Source organism: Caretta caretta, chromosome 6, assembly GCF_965140235.1.
Source record: "Caretta caretta isolate rCarCar2 chromosome 6, rCarCar1.hap1, whole genome shotgun sequence".
NCBI lineage: Eukaryota > Metazoa > Chordata > Testudines > Cheloniidae > Caretta > Caretta caretta.
Genome location: NC_134211.1, coordinates 18630574 through 18651540, shown reverse-complemented (window position 1 = coordinate 18651540; position 20967 = coordinate 18630574). Strand labels below are relative to the sequence as shown.

At 41.1% G+C, this 20967-nt stretch overlaps 1 protein-coding gene across 12 annotated transcripts in view; it reads left to right on the top strand.

The window, feature by feature from the left end:
• The first annotated feature begins 174 nt into the window (after positions 1-174).
• The window catches only part of PPP6R3 (protein phosphatase 6 regulatory subunit 3), a 138600-nt gene continuing 117807 nt past the window's right edge, over positions 175-20967 (top strand). For 10 of the 12 annotated variants that reach the window (XM_048855292.2, XM_048855303.2, XM_075129297.1 and 7 more), the window contains exon 1: positions 175-324. The gene's annotated coding sequence lies outside the window, so the exon portion shown is untranslated. Of the gene's footprint in view, positions 333-20967 lie in introns of all 12 variants that reach the window. The other 2 variants (XM_048855294.2, XM_075129296.1) reach the window with 2 other exon arrangements.

The window sequence follows — 20967 nt, the reverse complement described above, 5'->3', positions numbered from 1 at the left end:
AGGTGGGAAACTAGAGGGGCCCACCCGGACGCCCCGATTGGCCTTTGGGATCCCTTTCGGCCCGCCCTCGATCCCCGTTTAGTCCACTGGTGCTGTAGTTCACGTGTTATTGGCGGCTATGCTATTGTCCAATGGAAGTGGGCTCGGCGGGGACTGGGGCGTGTCAGGGAAGGGTGATTGGCAGGCGAGGAGGGGGAGCGAAGGAGAGCTCACAGGATCTGATATGTCCGCCATCTTGAAGTGTCGGTGATGGTGGCGAGCGCTCGTTTTCCCGTCTGAGCCGAGGCAGACCGGGACCCGTGACGGGGAGACGCGCTCGCCGAGGTAGGGAGGTGCGAGGGGCCACGGCCTGAGTCAACTACCGCTGGGGGGTTATTCCCCCTTCCTGACGCTCTGCCCCAATGCGCGGGCCCGGTGAGCGCTCTCCTCTCCCCCGCCCTGCGCAAGGGGCGGAGGGGGGGCGCGTCTTCCTGTTCCCCGGAGTCTGCAGGCTGGTCTTCGAGGCCTCCTCCTGCGATTGGGGGCCGCTCCCCGCCCCTGTCCCCGGTTTGCGCCTGGGCTGGCTGGGGGGAGGGGGGGGTCGGCGGCCTTGTTTGCGGCCTGGCTGAGTTGTTTTGCTTCCTGGGGAGTAGGGCTGTGTCGACCCCCCCATCTCCAAGTCCCAGGTCATCCCTTGCCCCCCTCTCCCCGTCAGCGAGTGTGGGGTGGCGGCTTCCCAGGGTTCCTTTTCCTCTGGGTCCCTCATACGTCCCGCTGGAGGGGCACTGACTGTATCCCCATATGGCGGCATGTGCGACCCCCCTCCCCACCGGCTTTCCAGCGATACTCAGCAGGAGGTACTGAATCACTAGGGACCCGGTGTTACTTTTACCGCCTGTTGCCTCTGTTAAAGGGATCCAGCTGTGTTCTCTCAGCTTGTCTTCTCACTACAGCTCTTCTCTCACATTACTAGTTAGAACTGGGCGTGTTAGTTTGAAGTGGGGTCTTTCTGCGAACACCTGAACAACCTTTGAGCTTTGTCTCGAGGAAGGTGTGGGATGGTCTGTCTACACAGCGTAGCCATCTCTCTGGGTCTGTCTGTCCCAAGCCTGCAGACGCATGTGTTTCCTCGCTGAGTTGCACAGGTCAGGTGTGGATTTCATCTCTGGGTCAGGGATGGCTAGATGTACAAGATAGATGTTGAAGTTGGGTATGAGGAGGTGTTACTCTGTTCCACTTAATGTAAATTATCTTATGTTGTTCGGGGTGTCACATAGGATTTTAATATCTGTTTTCGTTAGTACAAGTGGCAAGACTTTATTATTCAACCAGCAGAATCCCTGAGTAATAACTGTTTCTCAATGGGCCCGTAAACATTCTTTTAAACCTCTCGAATAAGAAACGCTGATTTTGTATTGTCTTGGTTCTTAGAAATTGTTGGAAAACTAGATGAATTATCAAAGGGATGCTGTCAAGTTAAAGTGTTCTTTCTAAAAGCATCCAGCAAAAGCAGCACCACTACCAGGAAGCTTATACTCCTTAAATTGAAACTTGGTTTCCTCTTTGCTGTTATGCTCCTCAGTTTGGACAACGAAAACAGACGAGTTATTGCTCTTGTTCACACTCAGTTTTGCTCTTTGTGTTCTAAATTAGTGCCTTAGTGGTTCATGTGCTCATTCTTAAAACCGTGGCAACATTTTGGCTAGTTCTAACTTAAAAAAAAACCAAAAAACCTCAAAAAACCTTGGGTTTTTTGTTCTTTTACAAAAAGTGAATTTTAGGCTGTACTGAACATGACAGTTTCCCTTTTAATTCTGATCTTTTCTTTAGTGCCTCAGAGTGCTTTCTAAGTAGAAAAGTGAATTGAAGCTCTAAGACTGTCCCATGATGTGCCTGGAGATCAGTATAGATGGGTATAAAATGTAAGAGCTAAACATTTTCAAAATACTTGATTCTTTGGTATTATGTTGGAACTGTTTGGGATGTGTAACCAGTGAAAGCTGTTATAGAACACTTAGATCTCTTCTGAGTAGATGTTAACTGAGTAGAGGAAACATGTCTCTACTCTTGTAACTTACTAGTTACAGAAAAGTTTCTGGATGCTGTTAGCTTAAAAATCAGAGGTTAAAACCTTTAACCATGTTACTAATGTGTTGAATCTTGAATGGAAGGAGTTCTGATTATTCTTTACTATTTATGCTCTTTATTTACTTGTATTTTTATCAATGAAAAATTAGTTTCACTTTCAAATTCTCTGTTGTGTTTGAATTGCAAACACTGCATGAGTGCCTGTTTCTACTGGAATGTTAAAGCTCGGGAAAGCTCTCTAGCTTTCTTTCCTAAAGGTATCAATTGGTTTTATTTTTCATAAAACATACTTTATAATGTCTGTGTATACATGATCATTGGCTGTACATAATTTATTTTCTACCAAATAAGATTTGGATTAGAGCTGCAGTTTTAAAACTGAAGGGAATCTTAAAATTGTTCATTGATGTCTAATTCTTTACTTGTAAGTACCAGATCCTTCAATACATAGTGCCCAGAATAACTTTACTGGGGCTCTTCTCAGGCACAGTAGGCCATCTGCATGTTACGCATTGTAGGATTGGGGTGTAAATCACAAAAGTGTCTTTTGAAATTCAAGGAAAAAATAAGGAATCTCTTTATACCAGTGATTTCTTTCCTGAATCTGTAAGGCTCCTTAACTTGTATGTTGGTTTTCTGCAAAAAAAAACAAAAACAAAAACAAAAAAACCCCAATAATTTGTGTATGAAATAACAGGGTGGATTTGATTTACGTCACTAGTCAGGAAGAGTCGATTTAATCATAGATTTCTACATAAAAGTGCATTCTTGTTGGTTGTTTATAACCTTAATACATATTCTTCACAACTCAGAGATAGATGTAGGTTTCATTTGTAGAAGCTACACACTATATATTTTAAATGTGATTTATTTTGTAAACTTTTCAGATTAGTTTTACAGCTATATCAGAAAATGAATGAATGATTGTTTTGGTTATTTCATTTACCAAAGGTAAATGAATCAGATATTTATGAAGACCGTGGAAAGTGTGCTATCTCCAGTGCAACAGGTTAGTCATTAATATTTGGAGGATTTTCTTGCCATGCTATATTAGGAAGAGAACATCACCAGACAGACATTCAAATTGTTTTATTTAACTAAAACAACAACGTTATGTATTCTGGATTTTTTCTTCAACAGCAAACATATAATATTTTAACAAAACAAGCATATGAATTTTTGAATTTAGTTAACCATTCAAGTTTGTTTAAATCAAGTTTGTTTTTGTTAAAATTGGTTTTTAACTGACATAGTTAAAAGAAATTTAAAAAAAAAAAAACACCCAGAATTAAATCTTCTATGTCATCCAGGTCAACATGAGAAACTTAAAATATTGGCTTCTGCAGCTAACTCAGTCGTCTTCACCTTCATTTTCCGATTCATAATCTGGAAAAGAAAAACAAGCTTTTCTGCTTTTTTAGATCCCAAATGATTTCTCAATTTTGGAATGAATTAGTGCAAAGGAAGAAAATATTCTTTCTACACCTGCAGAAGAAGCTACTGCTATTTAAAAGTGAGATTTTACTTCAACAGTCTCTGAATCCAAGTGCTTAAGTGACTTCCACCAGTTCACTGGTATGACTTTCTTTAAAACATAATCAGCAAACACATTTCTTGAATAGTTCTTATTCCCAAACTGGGTCTGTCTTATGGCCAGCTGCCATTATAGGTTGTCCCTTCTAGTGAGAAAATGGTCTGGTAGATCTCAGATCAATGAAGGCTACCCTCAGAAAGACCTCAAGACTTCTGGAATATGCTGCTCAAATAGTTTCACTTTTGTTTCTACTGCCTGTCCCTCCCTTCCCACATTTATCTCCAGACTTCTTCTCCTTGTCCAGATCTATGCTGCCCCCAACTATCTTCTGTTCATTGAAGTTCTTGAAACTTTGCACTTTTAGAGAGAGGTAAGGGATTGACTCTGAGTACACACATTTGCAGAGGGATAATAGGGTTGATTGAGATCTGTTGTCTCTCACGTCTCTCTCTCCATTTATTTATTTATTAACTTTTTTGCTGTTAACAAGCATGTTACCTCTGGAAATACAAATCCACAGTTTGAGATCTGCAAAACTAAGCATCTCTGATGGTATCTTTTACAGTGAGCAATGAGTCTGATTGGGTAGATAGAAAGATTAACCTAAATAATCTATACGGAAGCCCCTGGAACTCCATAAGATTGGTTCCTTAATCCATGAATTATTGGAACTCATTTACAAAACTTTTCTTAAACATTACATGAATATATTGTCTTATGCTATACAATTATAATGTATAATCCCTATTCCATGATGAGATATCTTTGAGCTATAATGTATCTTAATTAAAGCATCTTTAGATAGGATTTTTTCCTCAAAAGACATTTTATCAAAAATATCTGATTTTAAATCAAAACAGATTTAAAAAAAATCATGATTTTTATCCACCCTGTGAAATAATGACTCTTGTGCTATCGGGGTGGTTAAGGTCATTTTTGTCTGTAACACTACAGTGAAATTTTATTTCAGCTAAAAATGACATTGTAGAGTTTAGGTTACAGAGATCCTTAAACTACAGGAAAACACCCAGTTAAACTAAAACATGTGAGATCAGGAATTTAGTGAAAGAGCTTTTTAGTCTCAAATGCTAATGTATTTAGGAAGACTTGTTAGAACTGATCATGCATAGTGTACTGTAGTTTATGTGCAAAAGTTAGGTTTACACATAAATTAAGGCTAGCACATGTTATACTGTAATTTAGGCTATCCTTCATAAATTCAGTGCAAGACAAATTGAACACTTGGCAGATCATTTTTTGAAGTGTAACTAGACATGTTAATCTTTTTTTTTCTAATTTCACTCAAACAACATCTCAAAACACTGAAACCTGAGCAACTGAAAGAAGGGATTGTCCCTGTAGTCTAAGCATTTAAAATACTTTTGGTTTAACACTTCTGACTTTAATGACCAATGAGTGCTTTGGCAAGATGACTTCTTTGTTAAAGGTTCAACATCTTTGCCTCTTCAGTTGAGAGCTCACAATATACAATGAGTAACTGGCTCAAACTCAACGTATAAAACATATGATTAACATTTCAAAGTGGGAAATGCTTTGAAGAACTACCTGGGTCACTCTTTCCCGAATTGAATCTTTCCTCGAAGTGGTGAGAAGTGTTCGGGCCCTGTTTAACTCTGCAGTTAACCTAGAGTACAGGGTAGCATTAGTACTGAAAAATGTCATCTTCTAACTCCATCTTTCCAGGAAACTTTACCATTCTTCCCAGATGAGGATTGGGCCATATGCAGATTGAATCCACTCTGTATCTGGAAGGGAAGGTGGAGGCAATAGAAGCAGCAGTATGCAGGAGCCCATCGCTTTAATTGGATGGGCTTCCTTAATGCATCCCCTGTGACCTGTTTCCTTCACTTGCTACTAGCCTGCTTCTGATCTTTAAGGCCATCAGTAGGTCAGGATCCAGGTCCATCAGTAGTTCTACCTTCATCTGCAATTCTCTTCTCCCCCCCCCCCCCCAATTAGTGTGCTCCTCTGGAACATTGTGGTTTGCAAAACCTAGGATAAAGCGTATGAAAGCCGGAGATAAATTGTTCTTGAATGTTAGGCTGTGGAATGAGCTTTCAGCGGAGGCCAGACTTATCTAGTCAGAACACTTATCTAGTTAGACCACCGTAAGGGCATGATGGAAAGCTTTGTCAGAAGGGATGGTTTTGCCACAATAGCAAGATTGGTAGGGGAATGGAACAAAGGAAACCGCACTTATATCCCAAACAGAGCCTCCTTTAGCAAAGGATGGAGAAAACCGAAGACTCTTAAAATCACTCAGTAATCTTGCTTGGTATTCCTGTTATTTCTAATGTGAGAGAACCTTTCAGACCTCTCTACATCAGAAAGAACCTTAAAGTATACAAGCACAATTTTCCTAACCAGTCAGCCTCCCTGTCCCTCTTTTTAAATTGCCTTCCCATCTGTTCCTCAATCTTTCCCCTGCCTCTTCCTTTTGAATATAAAAACTTATGCAGTGAGTGCTGTCTAAGTTGTACTGTTGCGCATTAGCGATGCCAGAGAGAGGTTTACTCAATGGAAGGGAAAAAGAAAAGGAGTACTTGTGGCACCTTAGAGACTAACCAATTTATTTGAGCATGAGCTCAATTGGTTAGTCTCTAAGGTGCCACAAGTACTCCTTTTCTTTTTGCGAATACAGACTAACACGGCTGTTACTCTGAAACCTGTCAATGGAAGGGAGTTACAGTAAAAGCTGTTATCTGACACTTAACCAACCAGAAAGCTCTATAAACCGGTATTTCTGATCTTCAATAGGGTTGCCAGATGTCCAGTTTTTGACTGGAATGCCTGGTCAAAAAGGGACCTTGGTGGCTCCGGTCAGCACTGCTGACCAGGCCATTAAAAGTCTGGTTGTCATGGGACTGGCAGGCTCCCTACCTGGCTCCGCGTGGCTCCCCAAAAGTGGTGATATATCCTTGCTGCTCCTCTGCAGAGGAATGGCCATGGAGCTCCATGCACTGCCCCTGCCTCAAACGCTGGCTCTGCAACCAACGTTGGCTGGGAACTGTGCCCAATGGGAGCTGTGGGCGGAGACAGCGCATAGAGATGCCTGGCAGCGCTTCCGCCTAGGAGCAGCAGGGATATGTCACCGTTTATGGGGAGCCACCCGAGGTGAACGCCCCCTGGATCTAGCACCCCAAACCCTGCCCATCCCAGAGTCTCCTACTGCACCCAAACTTCCTCCCAGAGCCCAGGTACCACACCTCTTCCTGCGTCACAGCCCCAAGTCCCCTCCTGCACCCAAACTACCTCTATTTAAGTTAACCATAATTTTTGACTTACCGGCACCATCCATTTCCCCCAATACATTGGATAACAAAGCTTTTACTGTATTTGGGAATATGAGGTTGAAAAAGACTGAGAGATGGAACTGGACAGAACTAAGGAGGTGCAGTGCAATCTGTTGGCAAAATGGCAGTGCTATTTTGAGGTATCAAAATGCAGACGGGTTAGTACCAAGGAGACTGAAATTCTTCATCTCAGTGCAGTTCAGCACTAGAAAACTATTGTTAAACAGTTATTAAGGAGAGAGAGAGAATCCTCATTGATTAAATTATAATTTCTCTAGACTTTTAGACTTTAAAAATGCAAATTCGCAAAATGACCGTAAAGGAGTATATGGTCATAATCTACGGAAACTTGAAGTGTGTTAGCACTAAAGAATGAGAAGACTTATTAAGAGGTCCAAGGGGGAATATAACAGACTGAGATGGAGTTGAGTAATGAAAATATATCCTAATGGGAGGAAGAATTTGCTAATAGGGATTAGTCTCCAAAGAAAGTATTGGAAATGCTGTTGCTTGAGTGACTTAAAAATTAGACTTGGCAAAGCTCTTGAACATTATCTAAAACAATCCTTTATTAGCAGGAAGATGCAATAGGTGACCTAATGACCTTTCATTTGTCATTATTCTGATTTTATGGACAGTGGTACTCTGCATGACCACAGTGCAGTGATGTTTATTGTGACTGCTGTAAGTTTCTTTTGTTGTGATCAAGAACATTCTGAAATCTCTTTTGAAGAGCAAGCAATTATTGAGTTTGGGGTAGTAAAAGTGATGATAGTAAGAACCAGTTGGCTGTCTGCTTTGGAAAAACGTATTGGGGTGAAGGACTGGACTTCTGTAACACTCTCCCAGTTTGTTTAATAAAGGTAAGTATCCTGAGGCGGTCTCGTCGAACCTGGCTGTCTAGTCTCATATCAGAATATAGCAATTTGTGTGCTGTTCGGCTTCAGAACCTTTAACTTTTCCTACGTTTGTTCTTTTTGAGTTACTAATTCTGTATGTTCAGAGGAGTCTCTAGATCCATCCTTCCCCCTTTTTTGTAGGGTACTAATACAGTATCCAATCTCTGGCCTTCACATACTGCTTTTTCAGCCATATGTAAAACATCCATGAGGTAACAAAACTCCAGAGCTATGAAGGAGTAAGATTCCTTTGCATTCAGTTGAATTTCCTGCAGAGTTTGGAGTAAATGTTCATTATTCCTAAGAAGTTGAAATATACAGATGGATACTTTGCAACTTATGAATTAGTACTAGATCTGCTCTTCCATTTTTGAACACCTTGGAACCGACCTGGAGCTTTTAAAGTTTTGTTAGTCCTTATGAAATTTGATTGTGTTGCAATGTAAATATCTTCAAAATGAAGGGCCTGTTTTTTTGCTTTAAATATATTAGGTGAGTAGATTTTTAAATCAAAAATTTAAGTCTTTTTTCATTTGTGGCTTAATCAGCAACCAGGAAACATAGATTTAAATTTATTTTAATCTCATTTTGCAGTAGGACTTTAGTTATTTTCCTTGATTGGTAACCATTAAAACTTGTTGATTTGCATCCAAATAAAGCCTTTACTGTTAACTTGGTACTTTGTTAACCAGGAGGATACACTTTATACACATTTATTTAAGCAATTCTATATAGCTCAACATACATTTATTCAAATTCTTAATCTGCACTTTGTTAACACATGGTGAAATACACACTTCTTATTTGCTGCATTTTTAACTTGTCAAGCTGCGTTTGGATGGAAACTGAAATTCAATTGAAAATGCCCAAACAACATGTTAAAAGTTTTAGTTAAATAAAACTAGCTTAATTTTACATATTCTTATGTATCCAGCATATTTAACTGACTTATTTAATAAAAGTATTATCTGTAGTTAGTTCATTGAACTGATTATTTCTAGTAACTGTGTCCTTCAAGATTTTAGAATTAGTAGACTTTGTCCTCTGTCACCATTTCTTATTCATAGATTGGAAGATGAAAGTGTTCCTGCATTTTCAACTTCTAGTTGGTTTCTCAACTTAGAATGAACTAGTCACTGAACTGAATTAGTTGAATAAACAAATGAAGAATATATTCTCTCTCTACCTGCAGAAGATGTTACTGCTGTGAAAAGTTGGATTAGCACTTCAACAAACTCTGGTTCCAAGTGCTTAATCAATGACTTCCAGTGGTTCAATGGCTTGGCTTTCTTTACTATTTAAGTAGTAAACATGTACTGTTTTAATAATTTTAATTTTTAATTTAATTTTAATAGGTTATAGTAATCTCATGCCTTAATATAGATTGTAGTAATTTCGTATTTAGGTTGATTTAAATTAAATGTTCTTAAAAATAATTTAATTTTTTTTTATCCACCCTGAAATAAGTATGTTGCACACATTTTTTAAATCTTATAGCAATACCTCTCTCCCACCTACAGAAAAATGAGTCACATTGCTCCCTATGACTCTACATAAGGGGGGGAGGAAATACAGTACCTTCCAATCCCAAGTAAATAATGAATGTTACACATCTGAAAATACTGTGCCCTAGTTAATCTTGAGTCACTGTACTAGTATCAGTTGTACTAGTACAAATGTTGTTATACTAGTATATGACAATTATGTAAAAATAGCACAACTTCCTCATGCGTGTTGTCCCAGTATAAAAGTTCTTATACCACTATAGTTTTCCCATTAGGGAAGAGGAATAAGCTATACCAGTATCAAAGCATCTTTATAGTGGTATAACCGGGTCCATACTGGGGGCTGTACTGATACAACTCTTTTAGTTAGGGGGATGCTTTTTTTAACCAAAATATTTATACCGGTACCAAAACTGTATGTGGCAAGGCCTTAGTTAAATGGCTGCATTGCAGTTTTAAATCTTATAGTCTAAGAAGGATCTCTTTAATATTCTTATGTACTTCTTGGCTTTATTAGGTCTCTCACTGCTGTACTGCTTTAAAATTTAATTGTCCAGTTAACTTGGAATCTTTAATGTCTTGTATTAATGGCTTGACAAACTTATTGGATATCTACACACCTTCAGAAGCAAATGCCTCAGGAAAATAGTAAGTATTTAATGGAAAGAGTGTATAACAAATGCCAAGATTCGTCAGTGTTCAACTCCTTATCTCCAAGGTTATCAGGAAACATGGACATATCTGGGACATGTTAAAATAGAGCCAGACCAACTTCTATGACAGGCATCCCATTGGGTAGCTGTAAAAATATGTCAAAGAAGCTGACCAAAAGAATCCCTTCATTGACCAAAACTTAAAGGGAAAACTCATGGAGCTTAACATCGAGGATGTGCAAAGAGCAGCCTAGGATAGATAGGCATGGCACAGATGTGTTTGTGTCCTAAGAAACACTAGATAGCTTGGGAAGGATTCAGATTAGATTACATTTCTAACCCAGGAGCAGAGACTAGATGCCTAATTCTGGGACATCCATCTAGGTGAGAAGACTGCATGCCGCCTCCAGCTGCTAGAAGTGTCTGCAGGCATGCATGCACGTGTGCTGGGCTTCTCACTGTGGTGCTATGCCTGTACTCTACAGAGGAGCACCTGTCTTTCAGGTTACTTTAGTTAGTGCATGTCTGAAATTGGAGTCCTGTCACTTTTTGCAAAGTGACAAATCTATTCTTTCCTTCTGCAGCTGCTTTTTTGTACCATCCTCTCTTGAAGTTCCTTCCTGGCTGCTGGGAGCAGAGCTCCCTTTACTTCCTGTAATCTTTCTCCAACAAATGACTTAATTATCAGTGTCTATCCCTGCTTCCTGTGGGCAGCAGAAATCCTACTAACTGATTCTAGGTAGTCTCTCTCTACAATCAGTTTCATTCCTGCTATCAGCCATAGCAAGAAGTAGCATTACTGTCCTTCACCATATGTAGACTGTGGAGTGTTATGGGGACCTGGTTTTGGTTGGTGCCTCGGGGAGCTGCTGCATTAAATAAGAACTGTCTAGTAAGCTAACTGCTGGTGGTCAAGATTTGTCTGCTTCTGAGTAAAAGAAGGTGGTCAAGAAACTTGGCATGAGAACAGATGCAAATGCATATATTTTCTGAACCATGGTATAAAACTACTTTAAGCTGTACTTTTGCTTGGCTCAGCCTAAACCATGTACTTAATTGTTTCCTTTGTAACTATTGTATTTCAAGGTGGGAAACAGAGGAAGAACGGAAGAAGCAAAACCAAAATGTAGCTGAGGATTGAGGAGTACTATAAAGCTACTGCCTTTCTTGGAGAGCTGCATTAACTGGTTTGGCTCTACCATTTTAGTAGGATCATGGCAATAATAGTAATATTTAGCACTTAGGTTTTCTTCAGGGTCTCTCAAATGTCAACTAATTAAAACTTTACAGCTTCCCCTGCCATCTGGAGCCCTTCCTGTCTCCTTACATATGCTATTCTGAGAATCCTTTAAATGAGGAAGGCAGTTTATCCCAGACTGTAAAAGCTACATTGTTGCAAGTATAGTGCTCTGATTGTCCTTGCGGGAACAGGACACAATTCTAGAGTCCTTATTTATATTCCTACATCTCCTTGTCTTGTAACATCAGTGCCATACAATCAGGGATAGAATTTGCAGTTTTACTCTGTCCGTATAAACATTTGATAACTTTTATTTCTCAGAGGCTGTGGCGGGTGCAGTTGTGCTGCCACTTCAGACAGCTTGGTTCTGAGCTGCCTAATACTCCCTTAGAGGGCATAAATGCTATTTTTTTTCTTCTCCATTATACTCCAGACTGTAATAATCTCCTTTTGTAGTGACAAGTTTCAGTTCCTTGTTTTGAAGAGAAGGTGATTCCCCTCACTTCCTATTATTGGCTGGGAGAGAGTTAACATTTTACTAATCTACAAAGCAAATTGTCGTCTTCCCCATCTAAAGTTTTTCTTTATATTGTCTGCTGTGGATTATGCCAATGATTAGTGAAATGCAGTCATCCTTTGGGATAGAAAATGCCTTTGTTTACCACTACCAGGAATACTCAGAGGTAAAAATACTTCCTTCTCTTCCCTGCCCCACAGTTTGGGGGGTCATGATAGATAATCAACTGAACATGAGCTCCCAGTACTACACTGTGACCAGAAGGACTAATGTGATCCAAATCCATAAATGGGGATCTCAAATAGGAGGTTATTTTACCTTTGTATTTGGCACTGGGCGACTGCTGCTGGAATACTTCATCCAGTTCTAATGTTCACAGTTCCAGAAGGATGTTGATTAATTGTAGGGGTTTAGAGAAGAGTCATGAAAATGATTAAAGGATTAGAGAACTTGTCTATAGTGATAGATGGAAGGAACTCAATTTACTTACTTTAACAGAGACAAAGTTTAGGGGTGACTAAATCACAGTCTGTAAGTACTCGCATGGGGAACAATCAAAGGAACTCAAGAGGTCATCTAGTCCAGTCCCCCGCACTCATGGCGGGCCTAACTATTATCTAGACCATCCCTGAGAGGTATTTGTCTAACCTGCTCTTAAAGATCTCCAATGATGGAGATCCCACAACCTCCCTAGGCAATTTATTTCAGGGAGATTGTGGAATGTCCCCTCTTGGTCTTTTCTTCTCCAGACTAAACAAACCCAATTTTTTCAGTCTTCCCTCATAGGTCATGTTTTATAGACCTTTAATCATTTTTGTTGCTCTGCTCTGGACTTTCTCCAGTTTGTCCACATCTTTCCTGAAATGTGACCTGAACTGGACACCATAGTCTAGCTGAGGCTGTAGCAGCATGTACTAGAACAGAAGAATTGCTGCTTGTCTTGCTGCTTGTGTCTTGTGAACCACTGATAACTCGTCTCTGGGAACAGTTTTCCAACCAGTTAGGCACCCGCCTTATAGGAGCTCCATCTAGGTTGTATTTCCCTAGTTTTGTTTATGAAGTTGAGACAGTATCAAAAGCCTTACTAAAGTCAAGATATACCACATCTACCACTTCCTCCGTATCCACAAAGCTTGTTATCCTGTTAAAGCTTTTAGATTGGTTTGACACATCCATGCTGACTCTTACTTATCACCTTATTATATCCTAGATGTTTTCAAATTGATTGCTTAATTATTTACTCCATTATTTTTCCAGATACTGAAGTTAAGCTGACTCATCTGTAATTCCCCAGGTTGTCCTTATTTCCCTTTTTATAGATTGGCACTATATTTTTTCCCTGTTCCAGTCCTTTGGAATGTCTTTGGTCTTCCATGACTTTTCAAAGATAATTGCTAATGGCTCAGATATCTCCTCAGTTGACTCCTTGAATATTCTAGAATGCATTTAATCAGGCCCTGGTGACTTGAAGCCATCTAACTTGTCTAAGTAATTCTTAACTCATTCTTTCCCTATTTTAGCCTCTGATCCTAATTCATTTTCATTGGCGTTCACTGTGTTAGACTTTCAGTTGGCTACTAACCTCTTTGGTGAAAACTGAAACAAAGTCATTTAGCACTTCTACCATTTTTCCCATTTTCTGTTCTCTCTTCACTCCCCCCCCCCCCCATTGAGTAACAGGATCACCCTGGCCTTGGTCTTCCTTTTGCTTCAATGTGTCTGTGGAATGTTTTTTTTTTTGTTACTCTTTCTCTCTAGCTAGTTTTGTATTGTTTTGTGCCTTGGCCTTTCTCATTTTGACTAGTTTGTTTATATTCATCCTTTGTAATTTGACCTAGTTTCTGCTTTTTGTAGGACTTTTTTTTGAGTTTCAAATCATGTAAGATCTTCTGGTTAAGTCAGGATGGCCTCTTGCCATACTTCCTATCTTTCCTATGAAGTGGGATAGTTTTCTCGTGTGCCCTTAATACCGTCTCTCTGAAAAACTGCCAACTCTTGAACTGTTTTTCCCCTTACATTAGCTTCCCATGGGATCTTACCTACAAACTTTTATATGATGATTGGCTCTTCAGTCTAGCAGAGAAGAGTATAACACAATGCAGTGGCTGGAAGTTGAAGTTAGACAAATTCACACTGGAAATAGAGTGTAAACTTTTAACAGTGAGAGTAATTAACCACTGGAGCAATTTACCAAGAGCTGAAGTGGATTCTCAATGACTGGCCTCTTTTTTTTTTATTTTTTTATTTTTTTAAATGTCCTCTAATTCCAACAGGAAACTATTCCAGGGAAGTTCTGCATCCTGCTTTGTACAGGAAGTCACACTAGATGATCACAACAGTCCCTTCTGGCCTTGGAGTCTATGAAGTCTTTTCAGGGAGAAATTTGCCACGGCTAGTTATGGGATCTGTACTATCAATGTCTGCATAACTTGAGTTTAAAAGCAAACAACTCCATAGTTTTCAGGGTTATAAAGATAATGTTCAAATATAACCAATGTGGTCTTAGACCTGGATCACTTCAGACAGCTCCTGTGTTTTTGACAGCTCACGGTTTCACACCGCTGCTTAAAAAAAGCTAACAAGACTGATCAATTTTATTGCTGCTATTTAAAGCAGTTGACAAAAAGCAAAAATCAAGACTATGATCACTTTTGTGCTGCTGGTCTGGGAAAACTGAACAGCAGCAAAAGTGAGCATTTTACGGAGGCAAGTTGTACTCTACAGAGATTTGCCAGCATAGCTATCTTGGTCAGGATTGTAGAAGATCACACCACTAACTGATATAACAATGCCAATGAAATCCCCTGTGTAGATGCAGCTCAGACTGGCAAGAATCCTTTTGAGAGTAGAGCTTATAAGGTTTGTGGAGGTGGCTAACTATGCCAACAAAAATTCCTTTCGCTGTAGCTGCATTAGGGGGCTTTGCTGGCATAGCTATTCTGGCAAAGACTTGAGTATATGCTAGCCCTGGTGAATAAAAGAGCAAAAGTGCTGGGGGAATAGTAGAAGAGAGAAGAAAAGAGATACAAAGTTTCCTCTTCCTGCAGCTGTAGGAAGAGTTTCAAACCTTTAAGCATAAGTCTGATACAAAAGAGTGAACTCCTGAACAAATTCTAAGAACAAACTTTTGGTAGAAATCCTAGTAACCTGCCCCATTGTTGGCAGCTTGTGACAGTGGAGCTCTGGGCCCATTCAGTAGACTCTGGCTATTGGCTCTTGCTGGGGCCAGTCTCTGTTTTGGTTCTATTTATGGGTTTCTAGATGTCTGGTAAATTTTGTAAATAGGGCTTGTCTAGGCTACCATTTAAGTCAGTGTAACTTACGTCACTCAAGGGTGTGAAAATCCACTCCTCTGAGCAACGTGACTTAAAGCAGTGCCCATATGGCACTATTTCGGTGTGAGACACTCTCCCTCCAACATAGCTTCTGCCTCTTGTTTAAGTGTAGTAATTATGCTGATGGGAGAGTGCTGTCCTGTTAGCATAGTGCGTCTTCACCAGATGCACTACAGCGGTGCAGCTGTGCTGAAGTGGCATGATAGTGTAGACTTGCCCATAGTATATGGTTAACCCAATCTCTAATGGCTCTAACTACAGTTAGTGGTTTGGCAACCTTACTAGATACCTATGAGCCATACATTTTTTAAAAGGAATGTAAATGGTGTGGTGGAAGAGTACTTACTATTTCTCTAAACTTCTCAGGGGAATCAATTCTGTGAAGGCTACCAGTAGCAGAAGTCAAAACTATCTGCCTAGAAAGCATTTGCTTTTTAAGACAGTTGACTCACAAGGCCCATCACTTGAAATTGATAAAACAAATCAGAGTTCTAAACCAGCTTCTCAAGATACAGCACAGGTTTTCCTTTAAAGCTGCAACCCTCTTCCAAATCCTGGACTAGTCAGATGGCTTGGTATCACACTCGTACTTCCAAGTGACTATTCCTCTGGCTTTTGGGATGGTAGTAATCTCATGTTGCTTCAGTAATGAACACGTGACCTAGGAGTAACACCTCCTGTTTCTGCAGGCCGTTCAGTCCTGTTTCCAATGACTGGAGAAAGCTGGCAACCAATAAGGTGGAAACAGGAGGAAAGACTGTAGAAAGGAAAACTTAGTGGGGAGGGGTATAAGATAGGGCTTTCTAACCCTTTCTTGATGAGGCCTGTGAGGAGGAGTAGGTCACTGGGACTAGTCAAGGTGAATCTTCCTGAGGCTTTTTGGAGGACATGATGGCCCTAATTTAAGAAGAGAAACTCCTAGGTTCTGTCTTGTGAATGGCTTATATTCACTGAGCCTATATGCAAAAAGAAAAGGAGTACTTGTAGCACCTTAGAGACTAACCAATTTATTTGAGCATGAGCTTTCGTGAGCTACAGCTCACTTCATCAGATGTATACCGTGGAAACTGCAGCAGACTTTATATACACACAGAGATCATGAAACAATACCTCCTCCCACCCCACTGTCCTGCTGGTAATAGCTTATCTAAAGTGATCATCAGGTGGGCCATTTCCAGCACAAATCCAGGTTTTCTCACCCTCCACCCCCCCCCACAAATTCACTCTTCTGCTGGTGCTAGCCCATCCAAAGTGACAACTCTTTACATAATCAAGTCGGGCTGTTTCCTGCATAAATCCAGGTTTGCTGCTAGCACCAGCAGGAGAGTGAATTTGTGTGGGGGGGTGGAGGGTGAGAAAACCTGGATTTGTGCTGGAAATGGCCCACCTGATGATCACTTTAGATAAGCTATTACCAGCAGGACAGTGGGGTGGGAGGAGGTATTGTTTCATGATCTCTGTGTGTATATAAAGTCTGCTGCAGTTTCCACGGTATACATCTGATGAAGTGAGCTGTAGCTCACGAAAGCTCATGCTCAAATAAATTGGTTAGTCTCTAAGGTGCTACAAGTACTCCTTTTCTTTTTGCGAATACAGACTAACACGGCTGTTACTCTGAAACCTGAGCCTATATGAAAATTGTTGCCCCAATGATTCCTTCAGAATGGTTTTCCTCTGGAAACTATTTTTGTATACATAGGGATGTAAGTGCATACTATTTGTAAGCAAGTGGAATTTTTTGTGAACCAAGGTGTAACTTCAGTATAAAGATATAGAATGTTTAAGCAATGACAGATCCATTTTACTGTAACATCCAAACTAAAATACTTCAGGATTTGTGAGCAAAATTCGCCATCTGTAGCAGGATATTCAGTACATCTTACCATCTGTCGTGCTATAATCTTAAACTGTAGCACACAAACACTATTTGTTAGAGGAACAGAAGGGAATGAGGATCCTTTTAAATGAAACTACAAACAGGCCTTTTCAAGAGACCACTAATTTCACTTGTGGAATAGTACCTTAGACTCTATTTTTTTGTATATTCATGGAACCTGTTTTCTCTTCTGGAGATGGTAGGCGTTATTTAGTAACATGCTTATTTTGGATTGGGTCTCAAGTATAGCTTTGTGTGGGTTGTAATGTTCATATTGATTCAGACTGCTGTAAGAAGTCTCTTTATATCAGGTAGTCAGCAGATTATCAGACCTCCTGGGGGATGCTGTGCTGTCTTAAATATCTGTTAATTGCATATATAGATTTGTATCCCAAAAGGGGGTGTGTGCTTGACATTAGAGATGTGATCAGACTGTTTCCACCTAGGGAAATGCTTTCTAATACCCAACAGTACTGTTGCCCATCATTGTTCTGGAGACCCCACGTACAGGCTTGTGAAACTGTACCTCTGATATCACAGAACTTTGGTAAAAGGTTTAATTACCCTCTCAGCAGGTATAAAATGGTGGTAGAAATCCTACTGGAGAAGTCTACAGACTTGTTTGGATTCCAGTGTTGTCAGTGCTGTACGCATTACTGTGGCTTCCTGCGCTCTTCACAATCTTTGTGAAGCCAAAGATGCGCCATTTCCCTCTGAATGGACCTGTGACAGTGATAGACTGTTGAACCAGTACACTAAGCTGAAAGGTGCACCTACCACAGCTAGAGCTGGATGTACCTGGGCAACAAAAGTCAGGGATGCTTTGTGCTCCCACAATATGGACTTGCATAGGCCAATAGAAGAACAGTACCTTTATGAATGTGCTTGTGGTAGGAAGGGGTTGACTGCCGTATAGTGTACTTATGGATGACCTGACTTATCAAGTGGGGGAGGGAGTTGAATCACAGTATAGATAGCTGCATCAATCCATACATTCCTTAAAAGCAAACTGTATTGAGAAAGTGTTTGCATACAAATTTCCACTTGTCCCTGATCCCTTGTTACCTTCATTTGAAATACTTTGTATGATGTGATGTAGTGGTAAAGCTTTTTATTTTAAAAAGGTTTATAACCAACAAACACTTTAACCGGTTGCCAGGCAGGCCAGCTGCCATTACCACACCAAAACATCAGTAACAAACAACTTTTTTTTTAAAAAAAGAACAAAGTGCAGGAATAAACACATGGTTTCACTGTTTGAACAAGACAGAAGCCATTTACTGTTGCATGTCCCTGGCCATTCTCCCTTTCTTCTTTTCCTTTGCTGTGCCCTTGGCACCAGGGGTTGGGGGGTAGAGATGTCCACAGGGGAGGGGGGTCGGTATGGAGGACTGCAAGGGGCACAGTTGCCTTGCCCAGCTGCTGATGGGGCCTGATTGCAGGGGTCATTCATCTATGGAGTTGTCCAAGCTGTTCCTGGGCTGCAGCAGAGGGTACTGCGCTAGGTACTTAGGCCATGGTGCAGGTACAGCAGGAACCAGTACTCTTGGAGTCATTAATGATAGCAGCTGCTCAGACAGCTTTCTGCTGAGATTTGTCATCCTCCTGTAACTGCTGTAACTGTTCTAGGAACTGTGAAGCAAAGGTCTGCTCTCATGCTGAAATCCTATCCTCAAGCTGTGCAATCTTTCTGCTTGCCTTTTGCCATGCCCGTCCTCTAGCCATAAGTCCCTCTGTCTTTGGTATTGAAGCTGCTTGTTAGCCCTTTCCAGTACTTCAACCATAAGTTCATCACAAATGCTCCTCTGGGAATGGTCTGAAGTTACGTTGACCCAGGCTTCTGCCGCACTGTGGGCATGCTGTGGAGTTACTGTAACTTGTAGAGGTCAAGGGGCTGGAATAGGACAAGACAGAGGGTCATTGTCTCAAATAGCTCAGTGCAGGAGCACAGAAAAAATACTTGTGGAATTTCAAGGGCACTAAACGTTACTTTCTAAAACCGGATTTCAGAATATTGTGAGAGGGATGTTTCAGACCACAGACGCTCCCTGAACACAGTCAGGTTAGTTGCAGCAAAAAATGGCAAGTTAAAAATCACAGCTGCTTTTTTTCCCTACATGCTACAAAAGGCTTCTCTAGCATTTCAGGCATTCCTCATTTTGGAGGACATAAGTTCTTGTGGTTGGCAAAGAAGTTATTCCAAGCTGCTGGTGGGAAAACAGCAGTGCATGCCACAAAGTATTCAAATGTATAGAGAGTGAACAGCACATCTGTGTGTGGAGTAGGGTGGCTAGTTACTGAGGTGGCCCTGGAAAATATGCTTTTTCCCAGAATTGTGGCTACCTCTCTGGAGTTCCTGTTACAGGAAAAGCTTGAAGCTATTAGCCCACAGGATTGGGTTAGAATTTGAGGCAATCAACTGGATGCTGTTTGAGTCCATATGGCTTAGCCTGTTGCATGCAAACACTGTCTGCTGTGCTGTCATCCTGCTTAGCCCCCCTCCTCAGCATGTAGGTGGACAAAATTCAAACCTCCAGTTGTATTTGGGAGAAATTTAATGACCTATGGACTAGATTTGTAAAGAGAACCCATTTCTACACCTCCACCCAGAGTTCACTGTTTTCAGATGGCTCATTGCACAGTTGAGTGATTACAAACTGGCATGCTTATGGGGATAGCAATGTAAGGTTGCTGTTAAAATAATGTCCTAGTAAAAATGTGCCTTCCTGGTGAAAATTCACTTTTTGAGGAGTGTGTTTTTTTTGTTTACATTGCCCAGTTGCCATTTTGAATTCCGCAGGGCGAGAAGGGACAGTGGCGGAGGGATGCCACAGTGCTGGCATGTAATCCACCATTAGTGGAGAAACACTGCTATCTGGGGCTTGTAATATCTTTTGCAATGGTTCATAGAAAGGAGATCCCTCACATTTCTGTATTAATAAACATTAAAATGGAGCCAAAAACTTACCAAGCTCCAGGCAGCTGCTGCCTGTTTCATTTTTGCTGCCAGTTCCACAGCCGTTCTTTCCTCAGGGTGTGGGGGGGAGGGGGGATCAAAAAACTCTTCCAAGTACAGCTCCAGAATGTACTGCAGCTCCTACAGCAAAATCTCCTTTGGGACCAGTGTCACGGAGTCGCTTCACTAGTCTCAGCTGGTGACTGCTGCTGGTTCCCCACAGTTCCAATGCTAGATTCCAAGGGCACTAGATCGCCATCCTAGATCGCCATCGCGCCTGATTAGGTCATCGTGCACTGTTGTTGACGCTGCACTCAGTGCAGTGCCCAGCACTTGGTCAAACACATCATAAAACGGGTATAATGTCAGTAGGTTGTCCAAGGTGGGCTTCTGGTTCCTGGTTTTCCAGTATTCTGTCTTGAGCTGTTTAATCTGCGCTCTGCACTGGTCACTGATGTGGTAAATTTCCAGTGTTGCTGGCTTCTTCGTTGCTTGCTGGTATGTGTGGTCATTAGTGGTAGTCTCGCTAAAATCTATTATTTTTGCTTGCCTCGCATCAGAGATTAATCAATATCGGGCTGTGTTCCCATGACCATGAAGCAGCCTGCTTTGCAAAGGACTTTTCTGGTCAGTGTCCATTGCCGATTTAGAAGATTCTCCCAAAATGTGTTCGCAACTTGCTGGGCAGAATAAATGGAAGGGTTAAATACTGACTTGCTAAGCTGCTGTACTACAAAAAGGGGATTGCTTCTGTCCCCCGGGAGGGGGGAAGAGGACCAAGGAAGAGGGCCCGTGCGATTATAGCATACTTCTGGTGGACTCCCAGGACCAAGTGGGGAGGTCTGCATCTACCCTGCAGAGTGATAGGGCTTGAACCCTGGGTCTCTGCTTGACTCAGGCTTGAACCCTCTAACCTTGTGGAGTCCTAGGACCCTGGATCTGAGTCAGATTTGTGTGTGGTTGGAAAGGGCATTTGTGCTCAAGCCTGAGCCTTATCCTGAGCCCAGGCTTACATTGCAACATAGCTATACTCCTGTAGGCTGCAACTCCAGCTGCTAACCTGAGTTAAAA